This window comes from Festucalex cinctus, chromosome 3, assembly GCF_051991245.1.
Source record: "Festucalex cinctus isolate MCC-2025b chromosome 3, RoL_Fcin_1.0, whole genome shotgun sequence".
Taxonomy (NCBI): domain Eukaryota; kingdom Metazoa; phylum Chordata; class Actinopteri; order Syngnathiformes; family Syngnathidae; genus Festucalex; species Festucalex cinctus.
This window is the reverse complement of record NC_135413.1, coordinates 4,841,557-4,861,394: the sequence shown is the minus strand read 5'-3', so window position 1 is coordinate 4,861,394 and position 19,838 is coordinate 4,841,557. Positions and strand designations below refer to the sequence as shown.

Here is a 19,838-nt window from a genome sequence, read left to right as displayed (position 1 = left end):
ACCCCAACGTGCCAGTACCCTGACGTGCAAGTAACCCAACGTTGTGCTCAATAGCGCCCTCTATGCATTTTTATGGAGCATTTCCAATTGTATGATTCAAGCGATACACAACTAAAGATGACTTGACCTAGATTTGTGAAAACTGGGAGGCATACCTATTAGCTTAAGACCTACAAAAAGTATTCTGTAGCCGTATGCTAAACCTAAAAGGAAGTCCGCCATTTTGAATTTATTTTGGGAATTGCGCACCATATTTTGCGTTTTGATTAAACTTTGCACACACAAGGCTTGTCAAAAACATTTTAGATGGTCCTTGTCCTATTTGACAGTACCCCAACGTGCCAGTACCCCGACGTGCAAGTACCCCAACGTGGCACGCCTTTGCTGTAGCGATGCATTGTTTGCAAAGAATTTTTTTTTTTATATGATTCAGCTAGATGTGTGAATATTGGGAGGCATACCTATCAGCCGAATACCTCGACAAAGCATTCCATAGCAATGTGAACAAACACAAAAAGCATGGCAAAACATTTACAATTTAGACGGTTTCTTATGAAACAGTACCCTAACGTGCCAGTACCCCGACGTGCAAATACCCCAACGTGGCACGGGTTGCGAGGGCCCTTTATAGCTGCTCGCAGCTCTAGTTAGGGCCCGAGCAGCGGCGGCGGCGGTGCCGCTGCGAGGCCCTATTGTTTTTGTAGGAATTATTATTATTATTATTATTATTATTATTATTATTATTATTATTAGGGCCCGAGCAGCGACCGCTGCGAGGTCCCTATTGTTCCTGAAGGAATTCTTATTAGGGCCCGAGCAGCGGCGGCGGCGGTGCCGCTGCGAGGCCCTATTGTTTTTGTAGGAATTCTTCTTATTATTCTTCTTTTTCTTCTCCGCAAACAATCGCATTTTTGAGACACTAAACGTGAACGAAAACTCACCAAACTTTACACGCACATCAGGCCTGGCGAAAAATTTGATATTTTAAAGTCGCCATACATGATAACAGAAAAATGGCTCCTTAGCGCCCCCTACATAGGTTAAACGGATCCCTGTCCCGCTACGATTGTCCGACGGCTATGAAAATTGTGTGGCACCTGTAGCACATCCCAATGAACAAAAACCTCTTTGAAGTGTGTACCCTAAAATAGACAGAAAGTGCGGTATGAGTATTTAAATGTCCAATTTTTGCCAATTTTTGCACATTTACAGGGGTCATGCTTTTGCCCGCTTCTCCTACACGGTTAACCCGATTGACTTCAAACTTGGGATGTACCATCTCAACACCTGGGACAACATCATTGTGAAAAATGAAAAGTTTTTGATATACTATATGATGGCGGCGGCGCATCAAATTTAGAGTTTAAAAATTCTTACTTCACGAGGCATTGCCGGTTGTACGTTTAATCTAGAGCTACGAAAATTGGTACACATATGTAACAGACTATGACCTACAAAAAACTCTTTTTGAACCATATGCTAAACCTAACAGGAAGTCCACCATTTTGATTTATTTTGGAACGTGTTGCCATTTTTTTGGCCATTTCATTGGGGTCTTATTTGAACGAACTCCTCCTACAGTGTTTATCCGATCATCTTCAAACTTGGTGTGATTCATCTTAAGATGTTGAAGATGAAAAGTTATTGAAAGCTTTGTATTTCGTCGCACGCTGTTGTCATGGCATGCACTGTTTGCAAAGGAAAAAAAATATCCTTAAAGAAGCATTGCCAGTTGTACGAAGCAGCTAGAGCTACGAAAATTTGTAGACATATGTAACAGCCCAAGATGTACAAAAAAGTCTCTTGGTGCCCTGTGCTAAACCCAACAGGAAGTCCCCCAGGGGCCGGGCATCACATTTTGAGCTAAAAAAAACTCCTCTTTAACAAAGCATACCCGGCTGTACGTTTCACCTAGAGTTACCAAAATTTGTAGAGGTATATAACAGCCCTCGAGGTACAAAAAACTCTTTTTGAACCATATGCTAAACCTAACAGGAAGTCCGCCATTTTGATTTACTTTGGAATGTGTTGCCATTTTTTTGGGCCATTTCATAGGGGTCATATTTTAACAAACTCCTCCTACAGAGTTTATCCGATCATCTTCAAACTTGGTGTGATTCATCTTAAGATGTTGAAAATGAAAAGTTATTGAAAGTTTTTTATTTCGTCACACGCTGTTATCGTGGCATGCACTTTTTGCAAAGGAAAAAAATCCTTCTTAATGAAGAATTCCCAGTTGTAGGAAGCAGCTAGAGCGACGAAAAATTGTAGACATATGTAACAGCCCAGGATGTACAAAAATGTCTCTTGGTGCCATGTGCTAAACGCAACAGGAAGTCCCCCAGGGGCCGGGCATCACATTTTGAGCTAAAAAACTCCTCTTTAACAAAGCATACCCGGCTGTACGTTTCACATAGAGTTACCAAAATTTGTAGAGGTATATAACAGCCCTCGAGGTACAAAAAACTCTTTTTGAACCATATGCTAAACCTAACAGGACGTCCTCCATTTTGATTTACTTTGGAATGTGTTGCCATTTTTTTTGGCCATTTCATAGGGGTCATATTTTAACAAACTCCTCCTACAGAGTTTATCAGATCATCTTCAAACTTCTTCAAACCTCTTTAACGAAGCATTCCCGGTTGTACGTTTCACCTAGCGCTATGATAATTTGCAGGCATACATAAGAGCCCACGATGTACAAAAAAGTCTCTTGGAACCATGTGCTAAACCAAACAGGAAGTCCGCCATTTTGATTTATGATGGGATTTGTTGCCATTTTTTGTGGCCTTTTTCAGGGGTCATATTTTAACGAACCCCTCCTACAAAATTTATCCGACTGTCTTCAAACTTGGTATGTTTCATCTTAAGATGTTTAAGATGCAAAGTAATCGAAAGTTTTTTATTTTGTCACACGCTGTTGCCATAGCAATGCATGGGAATTGCACACCATATTTTGCGTTTTGATTAAACAGACAAAGCATTCCCGGTTGTACGTTTCACCTAAAGCTATGATAATTTGCAGGCAAACATAAGAGCTCAGGATGTACAAAAAAGTCTCTTGGAGCCATATGCTAAACCAATCAGGAAGTCCACCATTTTGATTTACGTTGGGATTTGTAGCCATTTTTTGTGGCCTTTTTTAGGGGTCATATTTTCACGAACTCCTCCTACAAAATTTATCCGACTGTCTTTATTAAACTTGGTGTGCTTCATCTTAAGATGTTTAAGATGCAAAGTTATCGAAAGTTATTTATTTTGTCGCACGCCGTTGTCATGGCGATGCATTGTTTACCAAGTAAAATGCTACTTTTTTTTTTGGTCTAAACATGTGCAAAAACTCATGAAACTTTACACACACATCAGGCTTGTCATCAGCATGAATATTTTAGAGATTTCTTATTCAATTTGCAATAAATGGTTCAATAGCGCCCTCTAGACATTTTTATGAAGCTTTTGCAAATGTTTTGTGTTTTATGATTCAGCTAGATTTGTAAAAATTGGGATACCTATCAGCCTAAGACTTACAAAAAGGTTTCTAAAGCCATATGCTGAATCAAAAAGGAAGTCTGCCATTTTGATTTACTTTGGTATTTGTAGCCATTTTTTGGGGCCTTTTATAGGGGTCATATTTTCAACAGAACTTATCAGATCGTCTTCATTCTTTGGCGTGTTTCATCTTAAGATATTTAAGATGAAAAGTTATTGAATTTTTTTATTTTGTCACACGCCTTTGCTGTAGCCATGCATTGTTTGTGAAGAAAAATGCTTTTTTGAGAGTCTAAATATGGGTGAAAACTCACAAAACTTTGCACACACACCAGACCTGTCTGGAACATGAATATTTAATTTAGAGATTTGTTGTGCAATTTGTAATCAGTGTTGCCGGTAACGCGTTACTTAGTAACGCGTTACTCAAAAAAGTTGCTTTCTAAAGTAACTAATAGTCTAACGCGTTACTTTATTCTACAAAGTAGTCTGATTAAAGTTACTGTCCAGAGAATCAATGCGTTACTCCACATTTTCATGAAGAAGGCAAACTATCTCACTGTTGTAACAGTCACAAACAACTACTGCTAACTACGAAGATGAGGCAGAAGTCATTGATCACCACACTGAATTCAGCCATGGTCTGGTCATGAATGGTTTGCACATTCAAAACAAAAGTGATGATACTTTTACTACTAGTTTTATTAACCAACAGGCACACAACACAACAAAAAAAGTGTGCATTATGGACCATAAAAGTGGTAAAAAAAAATAATTTATTTCCATCCTCAACTGGTCCGTGAAGCATTATGGGATGAGGTCGTCTCCGCCCTCTCGCCAGGGGGAGTGACGTCAGACAAGTTACATTTTCAGTAGGGGTGGAACAAAAAAACGATTCGACCGAACCATCGTTCGTCAAGGGGAGCTAAACGACCGTATCGGTTGCGAGTGAGGCTTTATGGTTTTCATAACAATAGCAAGAGTTCTGCGCCGTGCTCTACTTGTTTTGTTTACATTTCAGTAGCATCACCATTCAAGCTACTTCCGTGTTTCCGTGCTCGCGACACGGCGCGCGCGCGCGCAACGAGTGACAACATACAAATGTAGACAGTTAGCAGAAGCCGGTGCCGTACATCTCGGTATTTCCCATGGCTATCGAGTCCTCTCGGTGCACTTGTATGTCCCGGGCCGGCGTTGGTACTGCGCGCAAGCCAAAAAGAATAACTCCCGTGACGATCCAATGCATGGATTCAAACGACACAGGTATGTCCCACAGCCAACACACCAGCTATAAAAGCACACTGCAAGTATCTCATTTCTCAGTTTGTGGCTCCCTGTCAATGTCTACAACTAGCATGAGCAGCAGATAGGAGAACTGAGACGTGCCCGCGATTACGACAGCCCAAAAAACAAAATATAAACAGTAGTGATTCTGTGGTCATCATCGTGTCTCAGATTAAAAAAACAAAAAAAGATGTCATACATTAACCAAAAATGAAAGTGATGACAAAAGAAAAAACAATTGTTAAATACAAAAATTGTTGATTAAAAAGGGAAATGAACTTTTGGAAATATTTTTGCATATATTAAGTGGTTAAAATGTGTTTGATAGATTTATTGTTCCATAAGGTGGCTTCATATTTCTTTTGGCTGGACGGTAGGTTTATTTCATGTCTTAAATTTATGTTTCTGAAATACTTCACAATGTGCAAATATTCTGTTTAATTGTGTTGGTGTCTGTCTAAAGGTTAAATATTTATATTTAACATTAAATTATCAACCTTTTGTTTTCCTGATCCTTATTTTGAAGAGAAAAAACAAACAAACCAAAAAACAATTATAACTGTCAATAACTACTAATAAATATTTAAACTGATACATGTGTACACACTGGAATAGCGGAACAAACAAACAATAGAGGAATTTAGGGGATTTTCATTTTCAACCTGGATAGATTTTTATTTTTTGTTTTATAAAAAGTATTTACGTTACAAGAAGTCAAGAGAGACTGCCTATTTTGTTTTTCATAAAAAAAAAACCTTTATTTTCATGTTAAAAATGCACTTTCAATAAAGTATTTGGAACTCCGTTTCTACTGCATTATTTTTATGTTGAGATGGTGTTATCGGCAGCTGCTGAAAGTAACTAAAAAAGTAACTTTTAATCTAACTTAGTTACTTTTAAAATCAAGTAATCAGTAACGCAATTTAGTTACTTTTAAAACCAAGTAATCAGTAAAGTAACTAAGTTACTTTTTCAAGGTAACTGTGGCAACACTGTTTGTAATAAATGGCTCAATAGCGCCCTCTAGACATTTTTATGAAGTCTTTCCGATTATATGATTCAGCTAGATGTGTGAATATTGGCAGGCATGCCGAATATATTCAAAAAGTATTCTATATAGCCATGTGCCAATCCATTTTGATTTTATTTTGTTAATTGTGCATCGTTTTTGGCCTTTCCATGAAACTTAAAAAACACAAAGCATGGCAAAAACGTTTACAATTTAGATGGTTTCCTATTTGACAGTACCCCAACATGCCAGTACCCCGACGTGCAAATACCCCAACGTGGCCCGGGTTAGGAGGGCCCTTTATAGCTGCTCGCAGCTCTAGTTATTATTATTCTTCTTCTTTTTCTTTGTTATTATTCTTTTCCGCAAACAACCACATTTTTGAGGCACTAAACATGAACGAAAACTCACCAAACTTTACACGCAGATCGGGCCTGGCGAAAAATGTGATATTTTAAAGTCGCCGTACATGATAACAGAAAAATGGCTCTGTAGCGCCACCTACATAGGTTTAACGGATCCCTGTCCAACTACGATTGTCCTATCGCTATGAAAATTGTGTGGCACCTGTAGCACATCCAGATGAACAAAAACCTCTTTGATATGTGTACCCTAAAATAGACAGGAAGTGAGGTATGAGTATTTGAATGTCCAATTTTGGCCCATTTTTGCACATTTACAGGGGTCATACTTTTGCCCGCTTCTCCTACACGGTTAACCCGATTGACTTCAAACTTGGGATGTACCATCTCAACACCTGGGACAACATCATTGTGAAAAATGAAAAGTTTTTGATATACTATATGACGGCGGCGGCGCATCAAATTTAGAGTTTAAAAATTCTTACTTCACGAAGCATTGCCGGTTGTACGTTTAATCTAGAGCTACGAAAATTGGTACACATATGTAACAGGCTATGACCTACAAAAAACTCTTTTTGAACCCTATGCTAAACCTAACAGGAAGTCCACCATTTAGATTTATTTTGGAACGTGTTGCCATTTTTTTGGCCATTTCATTGGGGTCTTGTTTTAACGAACTCCTCCTACAGTGTTTATCCGATCATCTTCAAACTTGGTGTGATTCATCTTAAGATGTTGAAGATGAAAAGTTATTGAAAGCTTTGTATTTCGTCGCACGCTGTTGTCATGGCATGCACTGTTTGCAAAGGAAAAAAAATATCCTTAAAGAAGCATTCCCATTTGTACGAAGCAGCTAGAGCTACGAAAATTTGTAGACATATGTAACAGCCCAAGATGTACAAAAAAGTCTCATGGTGCCCTGTGCTAAACCCAACAGGAAGTCCCCCAGGGGCCGGGCATCACATTTTGAGATAAAAAACTCCTCTTTAACAAAGCATACCCGGCTGTACGTTTCACCTAGAGTTACCAAAATTTGTAGAGGTATATAACAGCCCTCGAGGTACAAAAAACTCTTTTTGAACCATATGCTAAACCTAACAGGACGTCCGCCATTTTGATTTACTTTGGAATGTGTTGCCATTTTTTTTGGCCTTTTCATAGGGGTCATATTTTAACAAACTCCTCCTACAGAGTTTATCAGATCATCTTCAAACTTGGTGTGATTCATCTTAAGATGTTGAAAATGAAAAGTTATTGAAAGTTTTTTATTTCATCACACGCTGTTGTCGTGGCATGCACTTTTTGCAAAGGAAAAAAAATCCTTCTTAATGAAGCATTCCCAGTTGTACGAAGCAGCTAGAGCGACGAAAAATTGTAGACATATGTAACAGCCCAGGATGTACAAAAAAAGTCTCTTGGTGCCATGTGCTAAACCCAACAGGAAGTCCCCCAGGGGCCGGGCATCACATTTTGAGCTAAAAAAAACTCCTCTTTAACGAAGCATTCCCGGTTGTATGTTTCACCTAGCGCTATGATAATTTGCAGGCATACATAAGAGCCCACGATGTACAAAAAAGTCTCTTGGAACCATGTGTTAAACCAAACAGGAAGTCCGCCATTTTGATTTATGATGGGATTTGTTGCCATTTTTTGTGGCCTTTTTCAGGGGTCATATTTTAACGAACCCCTCCTACAAAATTTATCCGACTGTCTTCAAACTTGGTGTGTTTCATCTTAAGATGTTTAAGATGCAAAGTAATCGAAAGTTTTTTATTTTGTCACACGCTGTTGCCATAGCAATGCATTGTTTGTCAAGTGCTGCTTTTTTTTTTTTTTTTTATACACATGAAAACTCATGAAACTTTGCAAACACATCAGACTTGTCATGAACATGAATTTTTAGAGATTTATTGTGCAATTTGCAATAAATAGCGCCCTCTAGACATTTTTATGAAGCATTTCCGATTGTATGATTATGCTAGACCTACAAAAAAGTATTATGTAGCCATTTGCCAAACCAAAGAGGAAGTCCGCTATTTTGATTTTATTTTGGGAATTATACATCATTTTTGGCCTTTTTCATTAAACTTTGCACAGACAAGGCATGGAAAAAACTAACATTTTAAATGGTCCTTGTTCCATGTAACAGTACCCCAACGTGCCAGTACCCTGACGTGCAAGTAACCCAACGTTGTGCTCAATAGCGGGTTAGGGTTAGGGTTAGGGTTGGGATTTGTAGCCATTTTTTGTGGCCTTTTTTAGGGGTCATATTTTAACAAACTCCTACAAAATTTATCCGACTGTCTTCAAACTTGGTGTGCTTCATCTTAAGATGTTTTAGATACAAAGTTATCGAAAGTTATTTATTTTGTCGCACGCCGTTTCATGGCGATGGATTGTTTGCCAAGTAAAATGCTGCTTTTTTTGGGGGGGTCTAAACATGTGCAAAAACTCATGAAACTTTACACACACATCAGGCTTGTCATAAGCATGAATAGGAAGTCCGCCATTTTGATTTACGTTGGGATTTGTAGCCATTTTTGTGGCCTTTTTTAGGAGTAATATTTTAATGAACTCCTATAAAATTTATCCGACCGTCTTCAAACTTGGTGTCTTTCATCTTAAGATGTTAAAGATGAAAAGTTATTGAAAGCTATTTAATTTGTCGCACGGCGTTGCCATAGCGATTCATTGTTTGCTAAGTAAAATGCTGGGGGGTTTTTTGGACAAAACGTGCGAAAACTCATGAAACTTTGCACACACATCAGACTTGTCATGAACATACACACAAATACTTTAGAGATTTTTTATGCAATTTGCTATAAATGGCTCAATAGCGCCCTCGAGACATTTTTAGGAAGCTTTTGCGATTGTATGATTCAGCTAGATTTGTAAACATTGAGATACCTATCAGCCTAAGACTTAACAAAAAAGTATTCTATAGCCATGTGCCAAGAAGCCATTTTGATTTTATTTTGTTAATTGTGCATCATTTTTGGCTTTTCCATGTAACGTTGCAAACACAAAGCATGGCAAAAACATTTACAATTTAGACAGTTTCCTATTTCACAGTACCCCTACATGCAAGTACCCCGGCGTGCAAGTACCCCAACGTGGCCCGGGTTGCGAGGGCCCTTTATAGCTGTTCGCAGCTCTAGTTATTATTATTATTCTCCGCAAACGATCACATTTTTGAGACACTAAACGTGACCGAAAACTCACCAAACTTTACACGCACATCAGGCCTGGCGAAAAATTTGATATTTTAAAGTCGCCATACATGATAACAGAAAAATGGCTCCTTAGCGCCCCCTACATAGGTTAAATGGATCCCTGTCCCGCTACGATTGTCCGACGGCTATGAAAATTGTGTGGCACCTGTAGCACATCCCAATGAACAAAAACCTCTTTGAAGTGTGTACCCTAAAATAGACAGAAAGTGAGGTATGAGTATTTAAATGTCCAATTTTTGCCAATTTTTGCACATTTACAGGGGTCATACTTTTGCCCGCTTCTCCTACACGGTTAACCCGATTGACTTCAAACTTGGGATGGACCATCTCAACACCTGGGACAACATCATTGTGAAAAATGAAAAGTTTTTGATATAATATATGACGGCGGCGGCGCATCAAATTTAGAGTTTAAAAATTCTTACTTCACGAGGCATTGCCGGTTGTACGTTTAATCTAGAGCTACGAAAATTGGTACACATATGTAACAGACTATGACCTACAAAAAACTCTTTTTGAACCATATGCTAAACCTAACAGGAAGTCCACCATTTTGATTTATTTTGGAACGTGTTGCCATTTTTTTGGCCATTTCATTGGGGCCTTATTTTAACGAACTCCTCCTACAGTGTTTATCCGATCATCTTCAAACTTGGTGTGATTCATCTTAAGATGTTGAAGATGAAAAGTTATTGAAAGCTTTGTATTTCGTCGCACACTGTTGTCATGGCATGCACTGTTTTTAAAGGAAAAAAAATATCCTTAAAGAAGCATTCCCATTTGTACGAAGCAGCTAGAGCTACGAAAATTTGTAGACATATGTAACAGCCCAAGATGTACAAAAAAGTCTCTTGGTGCCCTGTGCTAAACCCAACAGGAAGTCCCCCAGGGGCCGGGCATCACATTTTGAGCTAAAAAACTCCTCTTTAACAAAGCATACCCGGCTGTACGTTTCACATAGAGTTACCAAAATTTGTAGAGGTATATAACAGCCCTCGAGGTACAAAAAACTCTTTTTGAACCATATGCTAAACCTAACAGGATGTCCGCCATTTTGATTTACTTTGGAATGTGTTGCCATTTTTTTTGGCCATTTCATAGGGGTCATATTTTAACAAACTCCTCCTACAGAGTTTATCCGATCATCTTCAAACTTGGTGTGATTCATCTTAAGATGTTGAAAATGAAAAGTTATTGAAAGTTTTTTATTTCGTCACACGCTGTTGTCGTGGCATGCACTTTTTGCAAAGGAAAAGAAATCTTATTAATGAAGCATTCCCAGTTGTACGAAGCAGCTAGAGCGACGAACAATTGTAGACATATGTAACAGTCCAGGATGTTCAAAAAAGTCTCTTGGTGCCATGTGCTTAACCTAACAGGAAGTCCCCCAGGGGCCGGGCATCACATTTTGAGCTAAAAAACTCCTCTTTAACGAAGCATTCCCGGTTGTACGTTTCACCTAGCGCTATGATAATTTGCAGGCATACATAAGAGCCCATGATGTACAAAAAAGTATCTTGGAACCATGTGCTAAACCAAACAGGAAGTCTGCCATTTTGATTTATGATGGGATTTGTTGCCATTTTTTGTGGCCTTTTTCAGGGGTCATATTTTAACGAACCCCTCCTACAAAATTTATCCGACTGTCTTCAAACTTGGTGTGTTTCATCTTAAGATGTTTAAGATGCAAAGTAATCGAAAGTTTTTTATTTTGTAACACGCTGTTGCCATAGCAATGCATTGTTTGTCAAGTGCTGCTTTTTTTTTTTTTATACACATGAAAACTCATGAAACTTTTGTAAACACATCAGACTTGTCATGAACATGAATTTTCAGAGATTTATTGTGCAATTTGCAATAAATAGCGCCCTCTAGACATTTTTATGAAGCATTTCCGATTGTATGATTATGCTAGACCTACAAAAAAGTATTATGTAGCCATTTGCCAAACCAAAGAGGAAGTCCGCTATTTTGATTTTATTTTGGGAATTATACATCATTTTTGGCCTTTTTCATTAAACTTTGCACAGACAAGGCATGGAAAAAACTAAAATTTTAAATGGTCCTTGTTCCATGTAACAGTTGTCAAGTGCTGCTTTTTTTTTTTTTTATACACATGAAAACTCATGAAACTTTGCAAACACATCAGACTTGTCATGAACATGAATTTTTCAGAGATTTATTGTGCAATTTGCAATAAATAGCGCCCTCTAGACATTTTTATGAAGCATTTCCGATTGTATGATTATGCTAGACCTACAAAAAAGTATTATGTAGCCATTTGCCAAACCAAAGAGGAAGTCCGCTATTTTGATTTTATTTTGGGAATTATACATCATTTTTGGCCTTTTTCATTAAACTTTGCACAGACAAGGCATGGAAAAAACTAACATTTTAAATGGTCCTTGTTCCATGTAACAGTACCCCCAACGTGCCAGTACCCTGACGTGCAAGTAACCCAACGTTGTGCTCAATAGCGCCCTCTATGCATTTTTATGGAGCATTTCCAATTGTATGATTCAAGCGATACACAACTAAAGATGACTTGACCAAGATTTATGAAAACTGGGAGGCATACCTATTAGCTTAAGACCTACAAAAGGTATTCTGTAGCCGTATGCTAAACCTAAAAGGAAGTCCACCATTTTGAATTTATTTTGGGAATTGCACACCATATTTTGCGTTTTGATTAAACTTTGCACACACAAGGCTTGTCAAAAACATTTTAGATGGTCCTTGTCCTATTTGACAGTACCCCAACGCGCCAGTACCCCGACGTGCAAGTACCCCAACGTGGCCCGGGTTGCGAGGGCCCTTTATAGCTGCTCGCAGCTCTAGTTATTATTATTATTCTCCGCAAACAATCGCATTTTTGAGACACTAAACGTGACCGAAAACTCACCAAACTTTACACGCACATCAGGCCTGGCGAAAAATTTGATATTTTAAAGTCGCCATACATGATAACAGAAAAATGGCTCCTTAGCGCCCCCTACATAGGTTAAACGGATCCCTGTCCCGCTACGATTGTCCGACGGCTATGAAAATTGTGTGGCACCTGTAGCACATCCCAATGAACAAAAACCTCTTTGAAGTGTGTACCTTAAAATAGACAGAAAGTGAGGTATGAGTATTTAAATGTCCAATTTTTGCCAATTTTTGCACATTTACAGGGGTCATACTTTTGCCCGCTTCTCCTACACGGTTAACCCGATTGACTTCAAACTTGGGATGTACCATCTCAACACCTGGGACAACATCATTGTGAAAAATGAAAAGTTTTTGATATACTATATGACGGCGGCGGCGCATCAAATTTAGAGTTTAAAAATTCTTACTTCACGAGGCATTGCCGGTTGTACGTTTAATCTAGAGCTACGAAAATTGGTACACATATGTAACAGACTATGACCTACAAAAAACTCTTTTTGAACCATATGCTAAACCTAACAGGAAGTCCACCATTTTGATTTATTTTGGAACGTGTTGCCATTTTTTTGGCCATTTCATTGGGGTCTTATTTTAACGAACTCCTCCTACAGTGTTTATCCGATCATCTTCAAACTTGGTGTGATTCATCTTAAGATGTTGAAGATGAAAAGTTATTGAAAGCTTTGTATTTCGTCGCACGCTGTTGTCATGGCATGCACTGTTTGCAAAGGAAAAAAAATATCCTTAAAGAAGCATCGCCAGTTGTACGAAGCAGCTAGAGCTACGAAAATTTGTAGACATATGTAACAGCCCAAGATGTACAAAAAAGTCTCTTGGTGCCCTGTGCTAAACCCAACAGGAAGTCCCCCAGGGGCCGGGCATCACATTTTGAGCTAAAAAAAAACTCCTCTTTTACAAATCATACCCGGCTGTACGTTTCACCTAGAGTTACCAAAATTTGTAGAGGTATATAACAGCCCTCGAGGTACAAAAAACTCTTTTTGAACCATATGCTAAACCTAACAGGACGTCCGCCATTTTGATTTACTTTGGAATGTGTTGCCATTTTTTTTGGCCATTTCATAGGGGTCATATTTGAACAAACTCCTCTACAGAGTTTATCCGATCATCTTCAAACTTGGTGTGATTCATCTTAAGATGTTGAAAATGAAAAGTTATTGAAAGTTTTTTATTTCGTCACACGCTGTTATCGTGGCATGCACTTTTTGCAAAGGAAAAAAATCCTTCTTAATGAAGCATTCCCAGTTGTACGAAGCAGCTAGAGCGACGAAAAATTGTAGACATATGTAACAGCCCAGGATATACAAAAATGTCTCTTGGTGCCATGTGCTAAACGCAACAGGAAGTCCCCCAGGGACTGGGCATCACATTTTGAGCTAAAAAACTCCTCTTTAACGAAGCATTCCCGGTTGTACGTTTCACCTAGCGCTATGATAATTTGCAGGCATACATAAGAGCCCACGATGTACAAAAAAGTCTCTTGGAACCATGTGCTAAACCAAACAGGAAGTCCGCCATTTTGATTTATGATGGGATTTGTTGCCATTTTTTGTGGCCTTTTTCAGGGGTCATATTTTAACGAACCCCTCCTACAAAATTTATCCGACTGTCTTCAAACTTGGTATGTTTCATCTTAAGATGTTTAAGATGCAAAGAAATCGAAAGTTTTTTATTTTGTCACACGCTGTTGACATAGCAATGCATCGAATTGCACACCATATTTTGCGTTTTGATTAAACAGACAAAGCATTCCCGGTTGTACGTTTCACCTAAAGCTATGATAATTTGCAGGCAAACATAAGAGCTCAGGATGTACAAAAAAGTCTCTTGGAGCCATATGCTAAACCAATCAGGGAGTCCACCATTTTGATTTACGTTGGGATTTGTAGCCATTTTTTGTGGCCTTTTTTAGGGGTCATATTTTAACGAACTCCTCCTACAAAATTTATCCGACTGTCTTTAAACTTGGTGTGCTTCATCTTAAGATGTTTAAGATGCAAAGTTATCGAAAGTTATTTATTTTGTCGCACGCCGTTGTCATGGCGATGCATTGTTTGCCAAGTAAAATGCTGCTTTTTTTTTTTCGGTCTAAACATGTGCAAAAACTCATGAAACTTTACACACACATCAGGCTTGTCATCAGCATGAATATTTTAGAGATTTCTTATTCAATTTGCAATAAATGGTTCAATAGCGCCATCTAGACATTTTTATGAAGCTTTTGCAAATGTTTTGTGTTTTATGATTCAGCTAGATTTGTAAAAATTGGGATACCTATCAGCCTAAGACTTACAAAAAGGTTTCTAAAGCCATATGCTGAATCAAAGAGGAAGTCTGCCATTTTGATTTACTTTGGTATTTGTAGCCATTTTTTGGGGCCTTTTATATGGGTCATATTTTCAACAGAACTTATCAGATCGTCTTCATTCTTTGGCGTTTCATCTTAAGATATTTAAGATGAAAAGTTATTGAATTTTTTTCTTTTGTCACACGCCTTTGCTGTAGCCATGCATTGTTTGTGAAGAAAAATGCTTTTTTGAGAGTCTAAATATGGGTGAAAACTCACAAAACTTTACACACACACCAGACCTGTCTGGAACATGAATATTTTATTTAGAGATTTGTTGTGCAATTTGTAATAAATGGCTCAATAGCGCCCTCTAGACATTTTTCTGAAGTCTTTCCGATTATATGATTCAGCTAGATGTGTGAATATTGGCAGGCATGCCGAATATATTCAAAAAGTATTCTATATAGCCCTGTGCCAATCCATTTTGATTTTATTTTGTTAATTGTGCATCGTTTTTGGCCTTTCCATGAAACTTTAAAAACACAAAGCATGGCAAAAACGTTTACAATTTAGATGGTTTCCTATTTGACAGTACCCCAACAGGCCAGTACCCCGACGTGCAAATACCCCAACGTGGCCCGGGTTGCGAGGGCCCTTTATAGCTGCTCGCAGCTCTAGTTATTATTATTAGGGCCCGAGCAGCGGCGGCGGCGGTGCCGCTGCGAGGCCCTATTGTTTTTGTAGGAATTCTTCTTCTTCTTCTTCTTCTTATTATTATTAGGGCCCGAGCAGCGGCGGCGGCGGTGCCGCTGCGAGGCCCTATTGTTTTTGTAGGAATTCTTCTTATTATTATTCTTATTATTATTCTTCTCCGCAAACAATCGCATTTTTGAGACACTAAACGTGACCGAAAACTCACCAAACTTTACACGCACATCAGGCCTGGCGAAAAATTTGATATTTTAAAGTCGCCATACATGATAACAGAAAAATGGCTCCTTAGCGCCCCCTACATAGGTTAAACGGATCCCTGTCCCGCTACGATTGTCCGACGGCTATGAAAATTGTGTGGCACCTGTAGCACATCCCAATGAACAAAAACCTCTTTGAAGTGTGTACCCTAAAATAGACAGAAAGTGAGGTATGAGTATTTAAATGTCCAATTTTTGCCAATTTTTGCACATTTACAGGGGTCATACTTTTGCCCGCTTCTCCTACACGGTTAACCCGATTGACTTCAAACTTGGGATGTACCATCTCAACACCTGGGACAACATCATTGTGAAAAATGAAAAGTTTTTGATATACTATATGACGGCGGCGGCGCATCAAATTTAGAGTTTAAAAATTCTTACTTCACGAGGCATTGCCGGTTGTACGTTTAATCTAGAGCTACGAAAATTGGTACACATATGTAACAGGCTATGACCTACAAAAAACTCTTTTTGAACCATATGCTAAACCTAACAGGAAGTCCACCATTTTGATTTATTTTGGAACGTGTTGCCATTTTTTTGGCCATTTCATTGGAGTCTTATTTTAACGAACTCCTCCTACAGTGTTTATCCGATCATCTTCAAACTTGGTGTGATTCATCTTAAGATGTTGAAGATGAAAAGTTATTGAAAGCTTTGTATTTCGTCGCACGCTGTTGTCATGGCATGCACTGTTTGCAAAGGAAAAAAAATATCCTTAAAGAAGCATTGCCAGTTGTACGAAGCAGCTAGAGCTACGAAAATTTGTAGACATATGTAACAGCCCAAGATGTACAAAAAAGTCTCCTGGTGCCCTGTGCTAAACCCAACAGGAAGTCCCCCAGGGGCCGGGCATCACATTTTGAGCTAAAAAAAACTCCTCTTTAACAAAGCATACCCGGCTGTACGTTTCACCTAGAGTTACCAAAATTTGTAGAGGTATATAACAGCCCTCGATTTACAAAAAACTCTTTTTGAACCATATGCTAAACCTAACAGGACGTCCGCCATTTTGATTTACTTTGGAATGTGTTGCCATTTTTTTTGGCCATTTCATAGGGGTCATATTTTAACAAACTCCTCCTACAGAGTTTATCCGATCATCTTCAAACTTGGTGTGATTCATCTTAAGATGTTGAAAATGAAAAGTTATTGAAAGTTTTTTATTTCGTCACATGCTGTTATCGTGGCATGCACTTTTTGCAAAGGAAAAAAATCCTTCTTAATGAAGCATTCCCAGTTGTACGAAGCAGCTAGAGTGACGAAAAATTGTAGACATATGTAACAGCCCAGGATCTACAAAAATGTCTCTTGGTGCCATGTGCTAAACGCAACAGGAAGTCCCCCAGGGGCCGGGCATCACATTTTGAGCTAAAAAACTCCTCTTTAACTAAGCATTCCCGGTTGTACGTTTCACCTAGCGCTATGATAATTTGCAGGCATACATAAGAGCCCACGATGTACAAAAAAGTCTCTTGGAACCATGGGCTAAACCAAACAGGAAGTCCGCCATTTTGATTTATGATGGGATTTGTTGCCATTTTTTGTGGCCTTTTTCAGGGGTCATATTTTAACGAACCCCTCCTACAAAATTTATCCGACTGTCTTCAAACTTGGTATGTTTCATCTTAAGATGTTTAAGATGCAAAGTAATCGAAAGTTTTTTATTTTGTCACACGCTGTTGCCATAGCAATGCATGGGAATTGCACACCATATTTTGCGTTTTGATTAAACACCTAAAGCTAGGGCGCATTTTTATGGAGCATTTCCAATTGTATGATTCAAGCGATACACAACTAAAGATGACTTGACCTAGATTTTTGAAAACTGGGAGGCATACCTATTAGCTTAAGACCTACAAAAAGTATTCTGTAGCCGTATGCTAAACCTAAAAGGAAGTCCGCCATTTTGAATTTATTTTGGGAATTGCACACCATCTTTGGCCTTTTGCACTCACAAAGCTTGTCAAAAACATTTTAGATGGTCCTTGTCCGATTTGACAGTACCCCAACGTGCCAGTACCCCGACGTGCAAGTACCCCAACGTGGCCCAGGTTGCGAGGGCCCTTTATAGCTGCTCGCAGCTCTAGTTATTATTATTATTATTATTCTCCGCAAACAATCGCATTTTTGAGACGCTAAACGTGAACGAAAACTCACCAAACTTTACACGCACATCAGGCCTGGCGAAAAATTTGATATTTTAAAGTCGCCATACATGATAACAGAAAAATGGCTCCATAGCGCCACCTACATGGGTTAAACGGATCCCTGTCCCGCTACGATTGTCCTATGGCGACGAAAATTGTGTGGCACCCGTAGCACATCCAGATGAACAAAAACCTCTTTGATGTGTGTACCCTAAAATAGACAGAAAGTGAGGTATGATCATCTGAATGTCCAATTTTGGCCCAGTTTTGCACATTTACAGGGGTCATACTTTTGCCCGCTTCTCCTACACGGTTAACCTGATTGACTTCAAACTTGGGATGGACCATCTCAACACCTGGGACAACATCATTGTAAAAAATCTAAAGTTTTTGATATACTATATGACGGCGGCGACGCATCAAATTTAGAGTTTAAAAATTCTTACTTCACGAAGCATTGCCGGTTGTACGTTTAATCTAGAGCTACGAAAATTGGTACACATATGTAACAGACTATGACCTACAAAAAACTCTTTTTGAACCATATGCTAAACCTCACAGGAAGTCCGCCATTTTGATTTATTTTGGAACGTGTTGCCATTTTTTTGGCCATTTCATTGGGGTCTTATTTTAACGAACTCCTCCTACAGTGTTTATCCGATCATCTTCAAACTTGGTGTGATTCATCTTAAGATGTTGAAGATGAAAAGTTATTGAAAGCTTTGTATTTCGTCGCACGCTGTTGTCATGGCATGCACTGTTTGCAAAGGAAAAAAAATATCCTTAAAGAAGCATTCCAATTTGTACGAAGCAGCGAGAGCTACGAAAATTTGTAGACATATGTAACAGCCCAAGATGTACAAAAAAGTCTCTTGGTGCCCTGTGCTAAACCCAACAGGAAGTCCCCCAGGGGCCGGGCATCACATTTTGAGCTAAAAAACTCCTCTTTAACAAAGCATACCCGGCTGTACGTTTCACCTAGAGTTACCAAAATTTGTAGAGGTATATAACAGCCCTCGAGGTACAAAAAACTCTTTTTGAACCATATGCTAAACCTAACAGGACGTCCGCCATTTTGATTTACTTTGGAATGTGTTGCCATTTTTTGGGCCATTTCATAGGGGTCATATTTTAACGAACTCCTCCTACAGAGTTTATCCGATCATCTTCAAACTTGGTGTGACTCATCTTAAGATGTTGAGGATGAAAACTTATTGAAAGCTCTTTATTTCTTCGCACGCTGTTGTCGTGGCATGCACTTCTTGCAAAGGAAAAAAATCCTTCTTAATGAAGCATTCCCAGTTGTACGAAGTAGCTAGAGCTACAAAAATTTGTAGACATTTGTAACAGCCCACAATGTACAAAAAAGTCTCTTGGTGCCATGTGCTAAACCCAACAGGAAGTCCCCCAGGGGCCGGGCATCACATTTTGAGATAGAAAACTCCTCTTTAACGAAGCATTCCCGGTTGTACGTTTCACCTAGCGCGATGATAATTTGCAGGCATACATAAGAGCCCACGATGTACAAAAAAGTCTCTTGGAACCATGTGCTAAACCAAACAGGAAGTCTGCCATTTTGATTTACGATGGGATTTGTTGCCATTTTTTGTGGCCTTTTTCAGGGGTCATATTTTAACGAACTCCTCGTACAAAGTTCATCCGACCGTCTTCAAACTTGGTGTGTTTCATCTTAAGATGTTTAAGATGCAAAGTTATCGAAAGTTTTTTATTTTGTCGCACGCTGCTGCTATAGCGATGCATTGTTTGTCAAGTAAAGTGCTGCTTTGTTTTTTTATCTATACATGTGTGAAAACTCATGAAACTTTGCAAACACATCAGACTTGTCATGAACATGAATTTTTAGAGATTTATTGTGCAATTTGCAATAAATAGCGCCCTCTAGACATTTTTATGAAGTATTTCCGATTGTATGATTCTGCTAGATTTGTGAAAATTAGGACAGACCCCTATCAGCCTAATACCTACAAAAAAGTATGATGTAGCCATTTGCCAAACCAAAGAGGAAGTCCGCTATTTTGATTTTATTTTGGGAATTATACATCATTTTTGGCCTCTTTCATTAAACTTTGCACAG

At 38.7% G+C, this 19,838-nt stretch overlaps 1 protein-coding gene across 5 annotated transcripts in view; it reads left to right on the top strand.

Moving 5' to 3' along the window:
- The window catches only part of plcg2 (phospholipase C, gamma 2), a 181,651-nt gene that overhangs the window by 113,719 nt on the left and 48,094 nt on the right, over positions 1 to 19,838 (top strand). The gene's annotated exons all lie outside the window — the stretch shown is intronic.